At 40.8% G+C, this 19,329-nt stretch overlaps 1 protein-coding gene across 18 annotated transcripts in view; it reads right to left on the bottom strand.

Moving 5' to 3' along the window:
* HERC1 (HECT and RLD domain containing E3 ubiquitin protein ligase family member 1) overlaps positions 1-19,329 on the bottom strand; it is a 123,606-nt gene that overhangs the window by 98,325 nt on the left and 5,952 nt on the right. For 16 of the 18 annotated variants that reach the window (XM_083850857.1, XM_083850869.1, XM_083850861.1 and 13 more), the window contains exon 1: positions 4,016-4,174. The exons of the other annotated variants lie outside the window; for them this stretch is intronic. The gene's annotated coding sequence lies outside the window, so the exon portion shown is untranslated. Of the gene's footprint in view, positions 1-4,015; positions 4,175-19,329 lie in introns of those variants that run through there. 18 annotated transcript variants of the gene reach the window in all.

Below are 19,329 nucleotides of genomic sequence, written 5' to 3'. Positions count from 1 at the left end.
AAACCCCTAATAATCATGTTCCTTGAATATAAGTCATACTAAAACTTTGGGTGCCGTACAAAACGTACCCATACAAAAGAGAAGAAATTTATTATTTAGTACTCAGTGGAAAAGCCTACAAAAATCGGTTTAACTCATTACTTCATCAGAGGTATAACAGTATATTAAACCACAAGCTGAGAAAATATGAGAGGGTCAACATCATCAAAATCATCATCAAAAGCAGGTAGTAAGCTGTGGAGCTGAGAAGCAGACACCCCCATCCACGCATAAAACACATGGCACCAGTTTGAGGAAAGAAAGGACCATGATCTTGCACTGGGAAAGGCCTGAAAACCCTGGTGAGGTCTTACCACTACCAGTCTTCCCCAAGGCACAATCACATCATGATTCTTCTAAGCAAAAGAAAATTTTTGCTTGAATCATCCTGCTAAACTTCTGAGAAAATTGGTGAGTTATTTTTCCAGCTACTGTTTAAAACTCTTTAATGAAGAATATTTTTATGGCAAAGTTTGCTTCTTATAACCTCAAAAACAAAAACAAAAAGAATGGATAAAATAATGCATATTTTATTTCTTTTAAAAACCCTGAAAGGAAGAACACTCTTTGCACTAACAATTCTCTCACAGCATATGGCTATGACTTAAAGCAGAGAGGTGAACTGTATGACCTCCAGAAGTGACTTACAACCTCAACTATCTGATGGTCGTCTTATGTTTTTCAGTCACTTCTATCTCTGGAATACAGAGAGAGGTTATTCTATTTTATAATAGAATGGAGACCATTTTTACTTCCATACACATAAATACCACATTCAAGAGAGTAAAAAACGTACTCAAAGCTAGACTGAACTTACACGCAAAATGAGCAAATTTTTCACTTTGCGTTAATATTTTCGTTTCTTGACCCAGAGTACTCCTGGCATAAGTAACTCAAAACCAAACTTTTGTTGTATAAATTTGTGCATTTATAAGGAAGTGTTTGATGTTTGAGGATGACATTTCTATATCATGCACTGCTGACAGCAATAATAATAACGATAATATCACTCTTCATGAAGACTCAGAACTGTTGGCTGTTCTTTAAACAGTAAATTAATTCCAGCTCCCAGAGAGAACACGACTGCTTGAGCCACCTAAACACAGTCCCAACTTACTTGATGACATAAGGTCAATCACAACAGGCAGTCATGGCCACGGAATATACCTGGCCAGTTCCCAGGCCACAATTACACTTGCTGTTGACTGGCAAATTCCATAGCCACTGGGTTCCTGGCTAAACTTTTTTTTTTTCATCTTCAGAAGTTACACGGATTACTGGGAAGTTACTAGGCTGCATAGTAAGCACCTGCAGCACACTACCAGCTACTTCAGCAGCCCTAGGAAAGGAGAGCTCCATTTTCTAAGGGCTAATTCAGATGTTTCAAGGGAGAAAACGCCTAACAGATTTGAATTTTCCATATGAATGTCACCACTATGGAGACAGAAGGGAAAAAAACCTGCCAGCAATTTCAGGGTTTGAGTACTTCTGAGAACTAATCATGAGAAAGAAACGTAAGCAACAGAGTATTTACCATTCACTATCATTACTTTGACAACAGGAAGTTAAACCCATAGTAAACATATGCACCCTATATTTAGCTAAAATATACTAGTGCAAGATTTAAAAAAAAAAAAAAAAACTGTGAAGATAAGTATCTCTATGGTATCTAGATGAAGTCAATTTTATTGAACCGATAATGGCTTCATAACAACCTACAATCGGAACTCAAATGTCTGCTCCACCAAAGTCTTCTCAAAATCCATACAACCTGGCTCCATCCCTTGTAAGTAGAACAGGAATAAGAGTGCTCTCCCACCCCATGACAATTACAAGAATTATGTTAGTCAAACTGCAAGAAAGATAAGAATATTGAAAACGAGCCCTAAAAAAGTATTCAAATGTATATTTTTTAATTTTACTACCAAAATATCACAACTAATTTCACATATGGGTTTTCCCCATGTGTAAAAACACTCCCACTATCATTAGTACTTTAAACCATGCAAGGCACCACTGTGCTGTTTCCTTCAAAACAGAACAAAATTATCTACCTGAAATTATGAAAGACAAAAAACAATTGAGATTTTTTGTCAGGGTGCTTAAAAGCCTTTCCTAATTAACCAATACCCATTTATTTAATTTCTGAAATAGAAGAAGGAAAAGCTTTCACTCGTAAACTACTGTTCAGTTCAAGGACAAAACGATTTTAAAAATGTGTGATTCTCCACCAAAAGTAAGTCAAAGACTTCATAACCCTATTATTCTTTAAAAACAACCACATAAACCTTCCAGTACCTCCTTTACACAAATTGCAGAGCAAAATTTCATACTCGCTCCCCTTTGACTTCCAACCAAAAATACGTGATTATCCTTAATATTAAGGCAATGAATAAAATATACATAATACATTTAAACAAGAATGTAAGAGGAAAGTCTCAAATGTATACAGGTCTGTTTATGCTTGGAGAAAAGGAGCCTCGAGATGTTTCATTCTAAGGGAGAAACAAACACTGTGTGTAAAGCCACCTAACAAATTCCTTCCAAGTGCAAGGACAGAGGAAACTGGCCATGCCCTTCGTGTGTCCTATGGCACTTCAATGTTGTGCAGCTTTGAATCTCTCATTCAAAATGAACAGATTCCTCTTAAGATACTGGAAAACAGTAGCAGGCTGACCAAGTATACAATCTACCTTTCCAGATTAAATGCCTATTAGATTGTTCACATGATTATCGGAGACTCCATCCTGATTTCCAAGTCCCTGTAATCCCCCATTCCTAAGCAATGGAGATGATCATAGAATCATAGAATGGTTTGGACTGAAAGGAACCTTAAACATGATCTAGTTTATATGGTACCTCAAAGAAGTAGCACTAAATTCACAATGTGTAAATGTATAGCTTCAGATTTTGTAATAAGTTAACAGAACACTTAGCTAGACTACAAATTTGATCAAGATCACAACACGTTATGTACATACATGCATACATCATACGGTCCCAGCTAAAGCAAATTAAACAGTCCATGAAGCAACAATCAGCTTAAATATATAACATGAAGAACAGGTCTGAAACTACAGAACATGAAGATGCTTTTATCAAGTCCACATAAGCCTCTCCTATGCAGCTTGTGAAAGGGAGAGACTGTAACAATAGGGTTTTGCCCCTAATGAATGCCCCACGAAAAGCTGATTGTATAGAAAATACTCTACCTACTAAAAGAAAATAAACATATGCGGTTTTAAAAAATCCATCTGCTAGAACATCACTTTATAATACAAAATAAGTCATCTCTAAGTAAAAGCAACCGCATAATTTTTCAGTATGGCAAACGGGAGCCAGCAAATAAGCCATGTGGAGACAATGCAGTTCAGATGACAGGTCAGGAGATGCACAGAACACCTAAGGTCATGCCGTTGACAGAGGCCCACGTGACAAATTTCAGGCAGTATTTTGCAAGGCCAACCAGATACACCTAGGACACGCAGCCAGAGATGCACGTAACGCACAGCCACGCTACAACCGCATTCACGGAGCTCAAGGGGAAACAGTGGGCGCTCCGAGGCTCTCCACCGAAGCAGCACACAGACTCTGTACGGCTTATACGGGCTCGAAGGAGCACGAAGAGCTCTCCCCTCCATTTCCCACAAAGGATGGAGAGGTGCCAGACGCCCGCCGCTCTCTCGCCCTCGGCAGGGGAGCAGCGACCCCGGGCCGGCCCCGCCTGCCTCTCCCTTCTCTCCATCCCCGCCTGCGCGCCGCCCCCTCCCCGACGACCGCGGCCGGAGCTACGGCCTCCAGGCGCCCCCCGCCGGGCCGCGGTTGCCCCCGGGCGCACCCCGCGAGGCGGCCATTGGGGGCCGGAGCGGCGCTGAGAAGAAGCGCCCCCCCCCCCCCCGCCGCGCTCCCTCAGGCCTCCCGCCCCTGGCCCCGCCAAGGAGCGCGCCCGCCAGCCGCCCCCCAGCCGAAGGCTCACCAGGCAGCGCGGGGGGCGGCACACCTCGGCCGGGGCTTTCCGCGGGGCCGGGACACGGGCCGGGGGCGAGTCCCCGCTCGGAGCCGCGTCCTCTCTGCGGCAGCGGCGGCGGCTTGTCAAAGAGAAAACATGACGCGGGCGGGGAGGGGGAGGGGGCCCGCCAGATCTCGCGGGGACGCGGCGCACGTCTCGCGAGACGCCGCCGGCTTCCCAGCCTCCGCGCGCAGGGCCGCGAGCCGCCGCCGGCAGAACGCAAGGAGCTCGCGGCGGGGAGGGAAAGGGGCGGGGGGCCGGAGGGCGGCCGGGCCCGGCCCGGCCCGAGCTGAGGCGAAGGGGACCGCGGGCGGCCCAGGGAGCCCCGGCGGGAAGCAAGGGGAAGGGGAGCCGGGACCCCCACCTAACGCCTGTGCGCGGAGGGGTCTCGCCCCCGGCTGCTGGTGCCGGGGCTGTGAAGAGGGGCAGGAGAGGCGGTGGGGTGCTCGGGGGGAGGGGGCGCTGAGAGCTGCTTCTGCGTACCGGCCGTCAGGCTGAGAACGCGTTAGGGGAACGGAGCACAGACATGGAACTGAGGAGGCGAGTCTAACACAGGTAGTGGAAAGAAGAGAAAGGGATGGTGTGTGCCAGGGGTGCAGGAAAGGCAAAATGGGGCATAGCTGGAGAGGAGCTGGAGCATCCAAAAAAAAAAGCTTCAGCTTAACATGAACAGGGTAACGAGAGTAAGAGTGGCACTGCAGTTGAAATTTTGGGTCTGAAACAGTGAGAAGTAGATTAGTGAGGCGGAGTTAACATATCAAGTCAGATTGGTAAGGCCAGACTGGCAAGAAATATTAATAAATTTTATATATACCCTTGGAAATTGGTTATGGTCCATCAGTGGTATGATGTCATGAAGTACTGTTAATGACTTTTAAAAAGCAGAAAAAAACAACAAGAAAAGCAACAGAAAAACCTTATGTTCAAAGAGAAATCGCGTAAGTCTGGCTACATCAGACCACAGCAAGAATAGGAGGGAAGCTGGCAAAAATACAGGTGACATGAACTAGGTGAACAGGGGACAATCCTGTACTGTCTCTTCCACTAAAGGAGCTAGAGGCTAACAAGTGGGACTGCAACTCAGACATGTCAACTTCCAAACAAGCAAGAGCGATTATTTCTTCACACACACCATTAAGCTGTAGAGCACTGTGCTGCAGAACACTTACGTAACAGAAGTTTGTGGGATCAAAATGGTACTGGAGAAAAATAAGAAAGAAAACAAGTCCATCGCAAATTACCAAACACAAAGACATCCACTCTGGTTCAAAAAAATGCCTTGACCCATAGGCCACTGAAGGCCATAGATGATGAGAGGAAATGTTATTGTGTGCTTAGTCTTGTCTTTTCTTCCCCAGGCATCTTCCTTAGACACGTGGTGCTCAGGGACCAGTGTTCCCATCGTTATATCCTCCCCCAGCATACCATCTGTTCTGCACCGCTCAGTATAAGCTCCCCTCTCGGTCCCAAGGACACAACCTTAATTGTTCATTCTGAGGTCTAAAGCAGTGAGGGGATTTACTAAGGGTAGAGCTCAGCTCCTTGGAGGGGCTGTTGCACTCCATGACACAAATCCCAACCAAATTTAGATAAATGACACTGGCAGCCTTGGAGGTAGATCCTAGATATTCATGGCTCTCTGTCCCCCTAAAAGGCTACTTACAGATTCAGAACTCTTTGCAGCAGAAAACCCACATGTTCTGCTGTGAAAATACAGTCTGTGACCCACCGAAGCTAAAAACCCAGACCCAAAAAAAAGTCTATTACTAGCTTACCCCTGTAATATTGCCCCACAGAGTAATAGTAAAGAAAATGCATTTTTACCCACGAAGTCTGAAGTTTCTCTGCTTTCATACCCGTAAATGCACTGGCTAATCTTTTGCCTAAAACCACAGTCAAACTCTGCTATGAATCAGCAGTTTCTTTGTCAACAAGACCACCTTTGCAAATAAACGTCACCAGGAGAAGGATAAACTATAAACATATTTTCAAGCATTCTTTAAACATGTAAAACATGCTAGCTACAGAATGCTGTGTAAGAAATAAGAAGTTGATCAGATACCTCAGAATACACTCAATTCAGAAACGTCCTTTAACTACTCCTAAGCAGATCTGCCATTCCGTACGACAGGAGGAGAAAAAAACAGACACTAAGCAGCAGTCCTCAACATGCTAACATGCCCCACACCCACATACTTATGTTAACCACAGCACGAACACAAACCTTATCATTAACTGCACGTTTTTTATGGCTTGCAGGCTCCACCAGCAACCAAGGGCTGTACAACTCTCAAGGAATTTCTTAGGTTTGCAAATGTTTAAAATATTAAAGTTATGTATACTTCAATATTAAGTTCATAAAACCACAAGGTTTTCTTGTTTTTTTGTCAAGTCCTAACGGAGCCCACCAACCATCTTGCAATATGGACAGTCTAGCCTTGCAGTTTGCCTACATGCAGACGTATCCATCCTTTTCCACAGAGGCTCACAGATACCAGAATCTAAGACAACACAAGAGAGACATTATGCAGTCAGTCTCCAGACTGGGACCTCAGGTGCTAGGAACATGACAAGAATCAAGGAAACAAATTAGTAGTAGGGTGTTCTAAATTAACAACCTTCCTACCATTTCAGAATGTATATTTAAGTTTAAATGATGACTATAATACAGACTCTTGTAATCAAAGTACCTAATTCCCTACGATGCTTTGAAAACCCTTTGCCATGTAACTTGTAATCATTTCTGTTGAAATAGCATGCTGCCAACTAAAGGGGGTGGGGAGTAAGAGAAGCAATGAGAGAGAAGGATACCCAGCCTTCATAAAGGTTTCATCCCACAGAGCACTGCCAATGTCCCAAAGGATCATTGCAATTCCTATTTCTGAATTCTCATATTTAGATAGTTTATTAGGTAGCAACTGTTAAAATAATCTTGATAGAAAATGTGTTGCACCGCCTTAAAGGTTTATTATATTTCTACTCATCATTTTCTTATTTCAAATTCAGGACTTGACATTCCACTTCATGTCACTAGCACATTTTAACTTTTTAACAGCGTAGTTTTTCCCCTACCAAACCAGGTGTTTCTCAAGGTTAGCTGAATGCTAAACCAGTACTAAAATACAGAAATAGACAGCTAAGACGTACCTTCAATAGACACAATATGCCTGTGAAGTTTTCACATTTCAGACCTTCTAGGCTGGTTCAATCTCAGAATACCATGTGACAATGATTGATGATAACCCTCTGCTAAAAACATCTGTGAAAACTTGTCTATATATTCTCCCCTGTTGTGTAAAAATACAGTAAAAATACTCCCCTCTTTCTGTACATGATGAACCCGTTCAACAAGTTGAGTATGTCTTAAAACGTCTAATGTCGAAGGATATAAAAAAAGAGGAACAAGCTCTACATTTTCCCTGACATTGCCTATGGATGTCACTAGAAATCAGTCACCTCATCTGAGAATCAAGCTATCATTAAATGGAAAGAAAATGTAGCAATTCCATCCTTTGGAAATTGAAGAGGTTCCCAAAACTCTTTTGGGCACCCTGAGGACACATCAGAGGAAAGACAGCCCACCAGACATCTGCAGCTATATATTAACAGGGAAAAAATAACAAAAAAGCCGGTAAGGTTCCTTCATGGGAGAACTCGAGACACAGAATAAGAAAACTTGAATCACAGCCCCTCAGTGGGCAACATTATTTGTCCTGTCCCCCCACCTTGCCCAGGGAGATTAAGCAGAAACCTTCAAATCCTATGGATTTCTAGAGTTAAGCAGATAATTCCCCCGATTAAAGGATTTTCATTTCCAAGGCAGTCTCAACCTTAGCTTCAAAGTATAGAAGGAGACCCCAAGAAAGCCCCTAAGATCATGGAAATTTCAAGGGACAGGAGACCATACACAGTACCTCTGTTAGCTCTGTGCTACCACCTCTGTTAAAAAGGAAGCAATCCCTCCCTACAACTGTATGTCTCTCAAGTCCCAGTCCCCTGGCTTTCCTGCTTCTAAGCTTTCCTTGGACTAAGGCAGATTTCTAGTGTTCAGCTCCACAAGACCCATTTTTCCATCAATGATTCCCTATTATTACATTATTTATCAGTTTTAAATGCATCACTTGGTACTCCCATCAAATGCACTTTTAATCTTGGGCAATAATGAGAAAGGTATGATAATGAAAAAAACATCTACACTTCTATCTATGCTATCTAGTCTTTTTCTAAAACTGTTACTAATGCTCCCTTATTTTTAGCAACCACATTTAACTCTTTATTCTCTTCCAGTCCAGACATTATACCAGGACTATGACCAATTTCCCTGACGCTATTTTTGCATTATCTTGTTTTGGAATGCAGTGCCTAGGACAAGACCTAACACTCAGTATTATACTATGGTATGTATCTAGGGATTGTTCTTAACCACTTCTCCACAATACAGGATAACTAGGGATCATTACATAAAATTGGATTTATATATGAAACATGTCACTTAACTGTGTTTTGCTTTAACTGCTTTTTTTTCCAGCAGACATTGCTAACATTGGCATGTCTTTCTGTTGTCATGGCAATGAAAGGAGTCTATATGTTTCTGGATGTGAGTCAAATCATTTTATACAGAAACAGGCCAACAATTAGAAGAACAAATACTGGTTTGTTCACTGGTGGCACTGAAACAATGGTTTAAGGGGGCAAAAAAAGGGAAAGAGTCCAAACCAACAATATAAGACACTGAACATATTCTCCTTGATTAGACACAGGACATCAAACTGCTACTTGTGACCCCATCTTGCAATTAAGTCTGTGTGGGTAGAACTTTGTCAGTCTAAAGCATTACTGAAATCAGTGATTTGCCTGTGCAGTTATGTAACAAGAGCAGGACCGAGATTTGTCCAAATAAATGTTGCTCTTATTGTTCAGAAATGCACAAGAAGAGTCTTCTATTATAGACTCATCTCAATAAGGGAAGGTCATGAAACAATCATTTCTCTGTGAGGGCTCATTTGCAGACAAGACAGACATTTCTTGCCCATTGAATTCACAACTCGCACAAGGCAAAAGAAAATAAAATTACAGTTGAGTTTACCAATCAGAAGGCAAGGGGAGGAAGATGTCAGTCACTGATCAGGTGTGGAAGAAGCAGTTACAAAGAACATGAAATATGAAAAGAATAAGAAACATGACTAAAGCCAGCCTACACCAATCTATCAAGTGTCCAGAAAAACTGACTAAACTAAAAATACCAGTCACCTATGTCTTCTATATGTTACTCATCGCAATGCTTGCTCTTTTCCTGTGGATCCAAGATATATGAGGGAGGCTGTTATTAGAACACTTAGCCTGTGTGGGCATGCCAAATGTGGAGGCATTGATATATATGCATCTGCGTCACTCAGTAATTTCATCTGACTCATATTTTGGAGTGGCAGTTCTTCTGCACGGCACTTCCTGTTCATTCCAAGCTGAGCCATACGAACTGCTATTTGTTAGAAAGTAATCTACAGCCACATCCTCGTGGCCAGCTGGCGCTTACCCCAACACAAATCCATCGCTGCCACACAGTCAGCACTTTTCAGAGCTCAGGGTTGCAGGCGGCTGTGTCACTTCCCTTATTATCCCGTGGATCCTAACACACTGTGAAATACAGAGTAGGAGCCAGTCTGAAGTAACCTCAGGTTTCGGATCCAATCCCATCTAACACCATCTCTTCCCTTCTTTACTTAGTTGGCACGTTTTTCAAACTGTTACAAGCCAGTCTTTGGGAAACACTGTTCTGCACCTCAAAAACGTCTCCACCAGGCCACAATAAGAAACTTATCAGAACATATGGAAAAAACACATAGGAAAAAGGAGGAGTTTGCACTGGAAGATAATGGATGAGGATGTAAAGAGGGAAATAAAAGGATTATACCTGAACAACTGAGTGATATTAAAATTTGTACACAAGACAAATTCCAAGCTAATCTACGCACGTGTACACAGCATTTTCAGTATAGGTAGCAGAAGTTTTATTAGAATTTTAAACAGGTTAGTAGCTCAAATCAGCTCCATATGACAGCATCCAGTGCACAGCCAAAACGTAGCTTAAATACTATGTGATAATAATTCTATGCATAAAGACACTAGAAAAGAGTTAAACAGTAAATGACTCATGGTCAAAGTACCATGCATAGGATTGCCTCTCCCCAGCTGTGTTCTTACCAGTTGTTCACAATGTCTCTAGGGCCTTATAAATGAGTTTTGTTTCTCTTTCTTTTTAAGAACCACTGTTGCACAACACTACAATTGTCTCAACTTCATATCCCTTTAGCAATACAGTTAAGAAAAAGAACAGCACTTGTTACAATTGCTTCCCCTCCCCTCCTCTTCCTGTTGTCTTTCCTGCTCAAGTGACCAAGGCAAACTGAGACCTCTGGATGGAAAGGAGGCAAAATAGAAATGAGCTCTAATGTCACCTTTGTGCTTACTACTGGAGTCACGCAGATGCAAACAGACAGACTTCTTGTCCCTTTGCATTTAAAGCAGAGAGGTTATCCAGCTATCATGGCCCTGGAGCAACAGAAGCAAACAAACTGGTTAGTCTTGACAGGACGCTGCGGGTCTACTGGAAGACTGCCAAATATAGTACGCAAGAGATGTGTGCCTGTACACATTAACTTAATGCACAGTAAACTGATGGCTGTTCCAAAAAGGAATAGCCGCAGCATTTCACAAGTTAATATTTACTAAGACTTGCATCACACAAAACTGGAATCAGTAGCAAAATAAAATTCAAACTGTCCTTAGCCAGCACTAGAATTCAGTTTTGTTTCAAGAAAATCCTAGAGGGTGAAAAATGTAAGGAAGAGTTAAACTTTACATAGTCATAACCACAGCACCAATCCAGTGTCCATGCTCATAAGGAGGAAAGAAAGAGTAGTACCTTAACTAGTCTATCCACAGGGTTTGGGTTAGGCAGAAAGCTCCCCACACACACACCTGAAGGCCATCTGACCCATCTAACCTTGATTAAGTCTCCTACCAATTTATTCCTCCTTGAAATGGGTAAAATGTCCCTACTTGGATGTATAATTTGCCTTAAAAATCACCTTTTTCCAACAAATGCAAAATATTATTATGCTTTACCATAATTCTTTCATGCAAGGTCCTGTGCATGATTTCTTTCAGCAAGAGGTCATATAGTTTTTGTGAGAATATAGCATTATTTTTTATAAAAATAATATTAACCCCAGGAAAAGAAGTACTACTTATACTTGTGACTGTTTTGTCCTTCTTCTCAGAATACTCGTGCATACAGGTGGTAAATCTATCCTCAAAAGTACAAACATTCAAAGGTTAGTTTTGTCAACACCTGGGTAATCAAACCACATGAAACCTGAACACCTGAAAGATACTTTAATATATCTTGTCCAAACACCATATTCTATAACATTGGTTACCATTCTTAAAAATGACAATGTCTTTTCTTTAGATCATTCCTCATATTAACAAAAAAAAAATGTTCCAAATATTACTTTACTTTCCTTCCAAAAATCCCTTCCGAACTTGAGCAACAAAACCAATTCATTTTTACCTGTTTATCATCTTTTGAAGCTGACAGATATGTCATTTCCTCACTCATGCTCCATTCCACCAATTCACTAAACCATATTTATTTTTCTTTTCCTAACAGTAATTCACTCAGTTCCCTAACTTTTTTATTTTTTGACTCTTCTTTGGTTTCTGTCAGTTCATATGTATTTTTCTAGTGTTTAATGGGAAGTAAATATTCTAACTGCTGTCTGGAAGCTGCACAATGAGGAATTTTCATCTTTCTGCCGTCATGAATGAATGACCACTGTGTAAGGCTAAAAGCAGTTTTTCTCTTCCCGTTGCTTTCATGTTTCCTCTCATCCCATTGTTCTCATTCATTTTTTTTCCAGGAAGCACCACAAGCACATGTAATACCCTCCCAAACTTTTCATTTTGAGATATGAAAACATTTTCCAAGAAGGAATCATCTTTCCTATACATGGGGAAAACACAAGGTATAAAGAAAATCATTCTCTCTTTCCAGCATGTCTAACATAGCCTGCCTTTCACCTCAGCACATTACCCAATACTCTGCTTTTACAAGAAAACCCCTGTTTATGCTGGTCTTTTTAGAATAAGATTGGTTCAAGCACTGCTTTTTTTCTGTTCCACATGGCTTCCCTAGCTGCTGCTACCACAATACCATGTTGTTGCTGGGCAAAGAAAGTGCCTGCTCATAGAAAGCAGACATGGAGATATAAAGGTCACCTTCACAACGAAGAGTGGAAAGAAATCTTTCACATGGAGCACTGTCAATATGCGCATTTCAGAAAATCAAAAAAAGAGCCCGAGTCAGATGAAACAACTTTTCCGAGACTACTCTAGAGTTTCAGGGTTTAACTCAGAGCAAAGCCAGCACAACTCCCATCTCCACAACTCAATACCAGGCTTTAACCCAAAAGCCCAGAGGTGCTTCTCACGTGTGCCTGAATTGGTATGTGTCATAAAGTCCTGGACTTTACAGGAGCAATCCACAGACATTTTCCTCTTTGCCATGGTTGATTGGGCCCTAAACCATCCAGAAAAGAGATAAATCAAAACAGTTACATTGTACAACACTAATAAACTGTTCATCCAATTAACAAGTTAGTGAAAGACTAATACAGGTCTGCTGATTAGGGGTAACCTTGTCTGTCACAATTTACTTATGCTGTTAAATGACTAGGATTGATGCAATTTGCATTAGTAGAGGCACTTCTTTCTATCATCTGTTCTTGTACAGCTGGTTAAAAACACATTGCTCTCTTTACAACTGCATTTACTTACAACACCCCTGTGCTTCTGCTCACACACACCCAAAAAAAAAAAAAAAACACCACCCAAAACCCAACCAACCCTAGAATCAAACAGACAACAATCTGAAGTCAAGACAAACATTAGTGTGTACAACTTGAGGACACAAGTTCGCTTGGTCTGTTTAAACATAAAAAAAAAAAACACTCTGCTTTTCTGAAATCAGTGATAGAGCTACCAGCAACGATTTCTAATTTGTCTTGTATGATGTGAATTAAAGAATTAACTCAAGCCTGAACAATCATCCAGCTGAGAAAGGTCAGGAACTGAGATGGAAACCTGTCTATTGCTTCTCAAAAATGAGATAAAGAGCTTTTTATGTATTTATTTTAATAAAGTGTTTCTGGTCTTCTGTGTGTTATGGATGAAAAACAAATGCATGTTTGGATGGTTCATAGTGACGGGTCCAGGACAGAAAAGGCCAAAAGTGCAATTTTCTGTGGATGTGCTTTGGAAGAGAAGAATACATGCTCTGAAAGACATGTTCTGTCCACTTAGCTGGAGATGCTAAATTGCACTACCTCATCATGATGAGCAGCACTTTTTGAAGGATACAGAGAGCAGACAGTCTGCACGGCTATGGGAGAGCAGTAAGTACAACGAGGAAGAGGAGAGAAGGCAATGAATAGTGTCAAACTCCTGCAGGCAGTCTAGTTGATGGCCAAGATAACTTTTCCCCAATTCATCTTAAAGTGAAAAAGCCAGTAAAATCCTATCAAACATTTTGAAGTAGATATACCAAGCAACATGAGATTTTTTTTTTTCTTTAATTGTATCTTCTCTTGTAAGGAGATGTGCTTTCCTGGTCTCACATTCAGGATGTGGTGTAACGAATCCCCATGCCCAAACGCTGCACTGAGGGGCAAGCATGTGGCTGGCTACGCTCCATTTCGTCCTCCTCCTTGCCTCCCTCAAACCCACCGGTAAGCAGCAGCTGATTACTGAACAGGTTTTTCTTGCTGTTATGTTTAATTCCCTCAAGCTGCCTATTTTTCTTCCTTGCCAAGCAGCAGGAGTCATTTAGCTCCTGAAAGGTCTTAAATAGCTGCTGGATGCTGCTGGCCAGGATGCAGGTCCAGAAGGTGCTGTCCTGTCACCACGTGGGGCAAGGTGCACAGCGCCATGCCCAGGCCCAGGCACCAGAGCCTGCCCACCAGGCAGCAGACTGTAAAGCAGGCAGGCCAGACCCAGCCCATCCGCACAGCCTAAGTGTCCAGTCGAACATGCCTACATGCCATTCCATGGGCTAGCTGCATACTGGTCACTGGCCCTACTTCTCACCCACTTCTTCCACTTCCAGGAGGTTTCAGAGTCACATTTCTGAAAAATATGTAAGGTCTAAAGGGAACTATTTCTCATACCAATTTGTCCTTTGATTCATGGAGACAAGCTGCTCATTTCAGGGCGTTTCAGCTACTCTTAAGTTTCCCCACTTCAGTTCAGACTGAAATCTCAGAGAAAACACTGGCAGGATCAGTCCTAAAACCAGAGCTGCTGGTTTATCTTCATTGCCAGTCTCCTTTTATCAGATCTCACCAGCAGCTACAACAATGTACATTTGGTCAATGCAGGTCAATAGCTTCCATCAGACCAGTACAGCTACAGTGGATTCAATACAACTGATTCAATACAAACTGAACGTGAGTAGAATAGGATCTAAATTTTATGTGATGTTTGGTTTTAAATATTGCTATAAATGTAAAAGCAATTACAATAAAAAATAAAAAGAATGTACATATTCCACAATGAAAAACACAAAAACAGACAGGAGCTGGTAAAACTGTTTGAAATATTATCAAAAAGCTAAGAAAAAAGAGCAAGACATTCACAAAGAAAGAAAATGTAGCCAAGAACAATTATCCCATGCATTTTGTCCCCTCCAACTTCCAAGCCTGTAAAACAAAAGACTTATTACTGTAATAGCAAAAATGTAAACACCAGGAGTACACAAATTCAGTCAAATCCCATCCTACATTTCCTTCTGAATTTTCTCCAAATGCGATCTCTAGATAGGTAGCGTTAAATCAATTTAATTATCTGATCACACAGAAAATAGAATTAAAAATCTTACACTCCTCTTCCCAGAAACAGAATTGAACTACTGCACAAATGTTACTTTTAGTAGTTTCCTAGTGGTTTTTTGTTTTGTTTTTTAACAAAACCTTGGAATTACTCTAACAAAACAAAGAAAGAAAGAGCAAAAGAAACCAGTTCTGCTTCAAAATTAAAAGTAGGTCTACTATACAGAGGTGTTTGGCTAGATGAACAGAAAGTTCTGCCCACTGAACAGAAAGGGCTTCAAAGGGCGCCTAGTTCAGTAAGGCAGGGTCCTGAGGAACAGTCTATCAACACAGTCCAGATAATCTATACATTTAGCATGGGATGTAAGTTACCTCCATCTGAACACCCAGGACACCATTCTCATACACGGAATATTAACAAATCAATAATAAAAATTCTGGTGTATTAACTCATAGGTGTGGATTTATTTTTTTTTTCCAAATTTGAATAACTTGATGAAAAACAGAAATCTCCCTTCAACCCATTTCCCTAGAACATTTGGTATACCTTTTCCTAAGGTGAGATTTCCCTAACAAATAAGCGTCAGTCTTCAAGATGTGGTTCCTCCAGTGTTCCAACAGTTCAAAACACCATTTTGAAGTTTCCCTTAAATGGCATCACCTGAAGAAACGTGTAGGCATTCTCAAGCCCTCGACCTTGAGGAAATCGGCATGATATAAGAACTGGCTATACTGCCTTTTACATTCAAACCTGAAGAGTTCTGCCAGCTAAAATTGCAGTTTTGATCAGTCACTGAAAAAAAAAGTTGTAATAAACATAACAGAAATATTCAAAAAATCCCAAGTGTGAGAAGGAATGTGAAATTCTATCAGATGATGACTGTTGGCAGTAAATTCAACAGAAGTTAATTTCTCTGCTCCCTGTTACAGAACACTGAACACCATTATCTTGAGACACACATAGCAGAAGACAGCTGCTAGTATAACAAGACGTTCTATAATAAAATCTCATTTTTCATTCTCTGTATACCTTCCTTTTTTTTTCCTCTCATATTCCTATTCCTAAAATTCTTTAATTTAAATGAGTATTAGATAAACTACAATTCTTGATTTTTTCAGTGCCAAGTGAAGAGCAGCCTGTAATTCCTGTGGACTAGTTTATTGTTATGAACTCAGTACAGAATATCCCTGAACACCTGAGAATGCAGTTTGTATTATGGAGCACTCTCCAAAATTCAGTAACAAGGTTTTATTAAATACAGATATTAATCACTGGAATTTTAAACAAGGTCCATCATTGCCCAACTGCCCAAGGTAAAATTAAATAATGTCTTAGGGAAGTTACACTGTCTCTCACTCCAAGTTTCTCTGTCCTTAAAAAAAAAAAGAATAAAGATACACAATTAGTTGGAAAGCTGAATGCGGCCTTGAAACATTTTTTAATGCTAATTGATAAATGTCCATAGCATCTTCTCATCTATCCATGGAAAATCCTAATGAGCTACCACAAATATAGAACAGCTACCTTTGGTACTGTATTTAGATAGAAGTGAGGGTTTTGTTTGTTTGTTTAAAATTAATCAGCATGGTACTTATGAGAACACTTCCAATTTAGTAGCAAGAGCGGCTGGTTTTGGCCTAGCCAAGATGTGTCTATCCTTTACACGGTGTGTTGTCAACTACAGATAACAGAAGTGACTAAAATAATAATCAATTCAGGCAAAGTGCTTGGGAGAATCCATGATCCCCAGTTAAACTCAATTGGTTCAATAATGTGGATAATAGTCAAAATTCTCTTTTTCTCTTTCCTTCCAAAGGAAGTAGCTGACAGTGCAATTTAATTTGGTCAGAATATGTTGTGAGTCAGCAGTTTTGCTCAGGCTTCTTACAAAATCTTCCAGTGTTAGGTTGCTTCATTTTATTACTTTAAGGCTGTCTTCATTTCTAAAATAGAGCCCTGTTTACATGCAACATAAGCAGTCACAGAAATGATTAATAAGCCCAGAGAAGATAAATCAAAAGACAAAATAACAATACAGTACTGACTGATGATTTTTTCCCCCCCTGTTATTTAAATAACCAGCCAGCATGACAAAAAAGGAAACATGAGAAGGTGAAGGAGGTGCCAAAAGGAAAAGAAAGATTTAGAAAGGAGACTTTTTTGAGTGAAAGTAGAAATTCACTAGGTCAAATATCTTGTCCAGCTGAAGATCTCAGCAAGTTCATACTCCATTATCACATGTAGAGTTTGTCACATTGATATATAATTAGACATCTGGTGTACCTGTCTTTGAAGAGAAGCAGATGCAGATGCTTTAAGATCATTTTTGGTCATGCTTTGTGTGATCTGAGTTGGGATGCTGAGATAAAAGCATACATTAAGGTATATTAGCTTGTAAAAATCCTGTTTAGCTTATCCTATACTTGTGATTCTTGACTGATGCTGACTTGGCTGTTCACAGCACAAACTACCAGAAACAAATAAAAATTATAACTCTTCTACACAATACCTGAGAATCGTGTCCTCTTACAAGTTGGACATCAGAAGTATTACAAAAACAAGCATTAAACAGGTATTGTAGCTGACCTGAAGCCCATATGTATTCTTAGCTGCTTACTTTCAAATACAATCAAAATGCAGGATTAGGTAAATTCTATGAGTAGATAAGAAAAAAAATCTATATACACCCAGACAGGCTGTTTGAACTGCTTGAAGCTAACTATAAAAAAAAAATCAGATAGCTATAAGGACCGTGGATAAATAGGTAATTCAACTGGAACAGAACAAGAACATAAGATCTTGTTATTTCATGGCCGTAAAAGGCCTACAAAAGGACAAATTCTTAGCAGGCAGTAAAAGGAAAGTAAAAAAAAAAATCTACCAAATAAGCTTTGATATTGGAGAAAGAACAATATTAGGAGTTAGAGCACTGGAGAAATCCTCAAAAACAAATACAAGCCTTCACTGTTAGCAATACAGATAAACATATGTCCAGTAAAACAAACAGATGTCACCAAACACACAGAAAAGGACAGGCACACCAGCTTTATAAGGGAAATATACAACAAGAAGAGGAAATATGACAACATCAAGTGTGGATGCAATGGTCAACACTAGGAAAATGAGCAGGTAAAGTATAAAAAGTCATATGTTTTCATAAAGCTGCAACACAGGCAAGCAAAAGAGTACATAACATCGCAAAATTTGAGAGGTTCAATAGGCACAGCATAGCAGCAATGAAACCATTCTTTCAGGCAGAGTATAGGAAGAGAAGGAAGATTATGATGAAGCATACAGTATCTTAGAAGCTACAAAAAAAACCTACAAAATTTAACATGGACTCCAAGAAATAAGCAAACTGTCACCAAGACAGGCGAATAAAAGTCTGTCCTTTAGCGCATGATAATGTAGCCTGGAATTAAATATGGAAAACATTCATAGTTTTAAATAGGAGTGAGGTTGTGCAGTACTGAATATGGGTGCTAAAATCAAAGTCCAAACTATGAAATAAAACATACCACCAAGACAAGCACCAAGACATGCTAAGTTGAAACATGGTGACATGGGAATGACAGAAGACATCTCATTTCTGTTGCTGTGGGGTGTCACTGAGAAATAATAACAAAAAAAACAACTATAATATTAGAAGATACAAACCAGGAATGTGCCTCAGGAGGATGGACGAGCCCACACTCAGTGCAACCACCTTCATCTCCCTCAACTTTGTTTCCACTACATGACACACTGACCCTTCCCCAACAACCCCAGCCACCCACCAACATCCCCTGCCTCCATAACCCACAAGCCTTTCTCCCCTTTTTGATGGACATAGTCCAGTCTCCTCTCACCCTTTCTCCCCTTTTTGATGGGCATAGTCCAGTTTCCTCTCCTGCCCACCAACATCAGAGCCAGCCCATATGCAAAGCACTGCAAGGCCAGCCAGCCTCCCACCAGAGCCCTGCCAGCTGGCCTCTGCTCAGCACCCTCAGCAGCACTGGCTGGCAGCCACCGCCTTGCACTTGGTGGGGGGACACCTGCTGTCGAGGCCCAGCACGGAGGAAGTCCAGTGGAACACTGCGTGATCCAGCTGCTTAAAAATGCAGCGTGTCCCAATTTAATGCTAGTTAATGTTAGCCTCGAGCAGAGGTGAGGCTCTAGCATCAACTGGGTACAAGGGAGAAGAAGGGGAAACACAGGAATGAGTTAGCCTGGTGTTTTGTCAGCGATATTTTCAATGCCTGAAGTACAAGCCGCCTGTGTATAGCATGTATAACCATACAGAACAGAGAGCAAACTATTTTAACTAAGAGATGCCACTCCAAGAAATGCACCTAGATCTATCTTCTGTCTAACAGGTCTCTTAAGAAATATACGCCACAAACTTAAGGAATTCA

This window comes from Anser anser (genome assembly GCF_964211835.1).
Source record: "Anser anser genome assembly, chromosome: 10".
NCBI classification, from domain to species: Eukaryota; Metazoa; Chordata; class Aves; order Anseriformes; family Anatidae; genus Anser; species Anser anser.
Note: the sequence above shows the minus strand (reverse complement) of the source record. Positions and strands in the feature narration are given on the sequence as shown.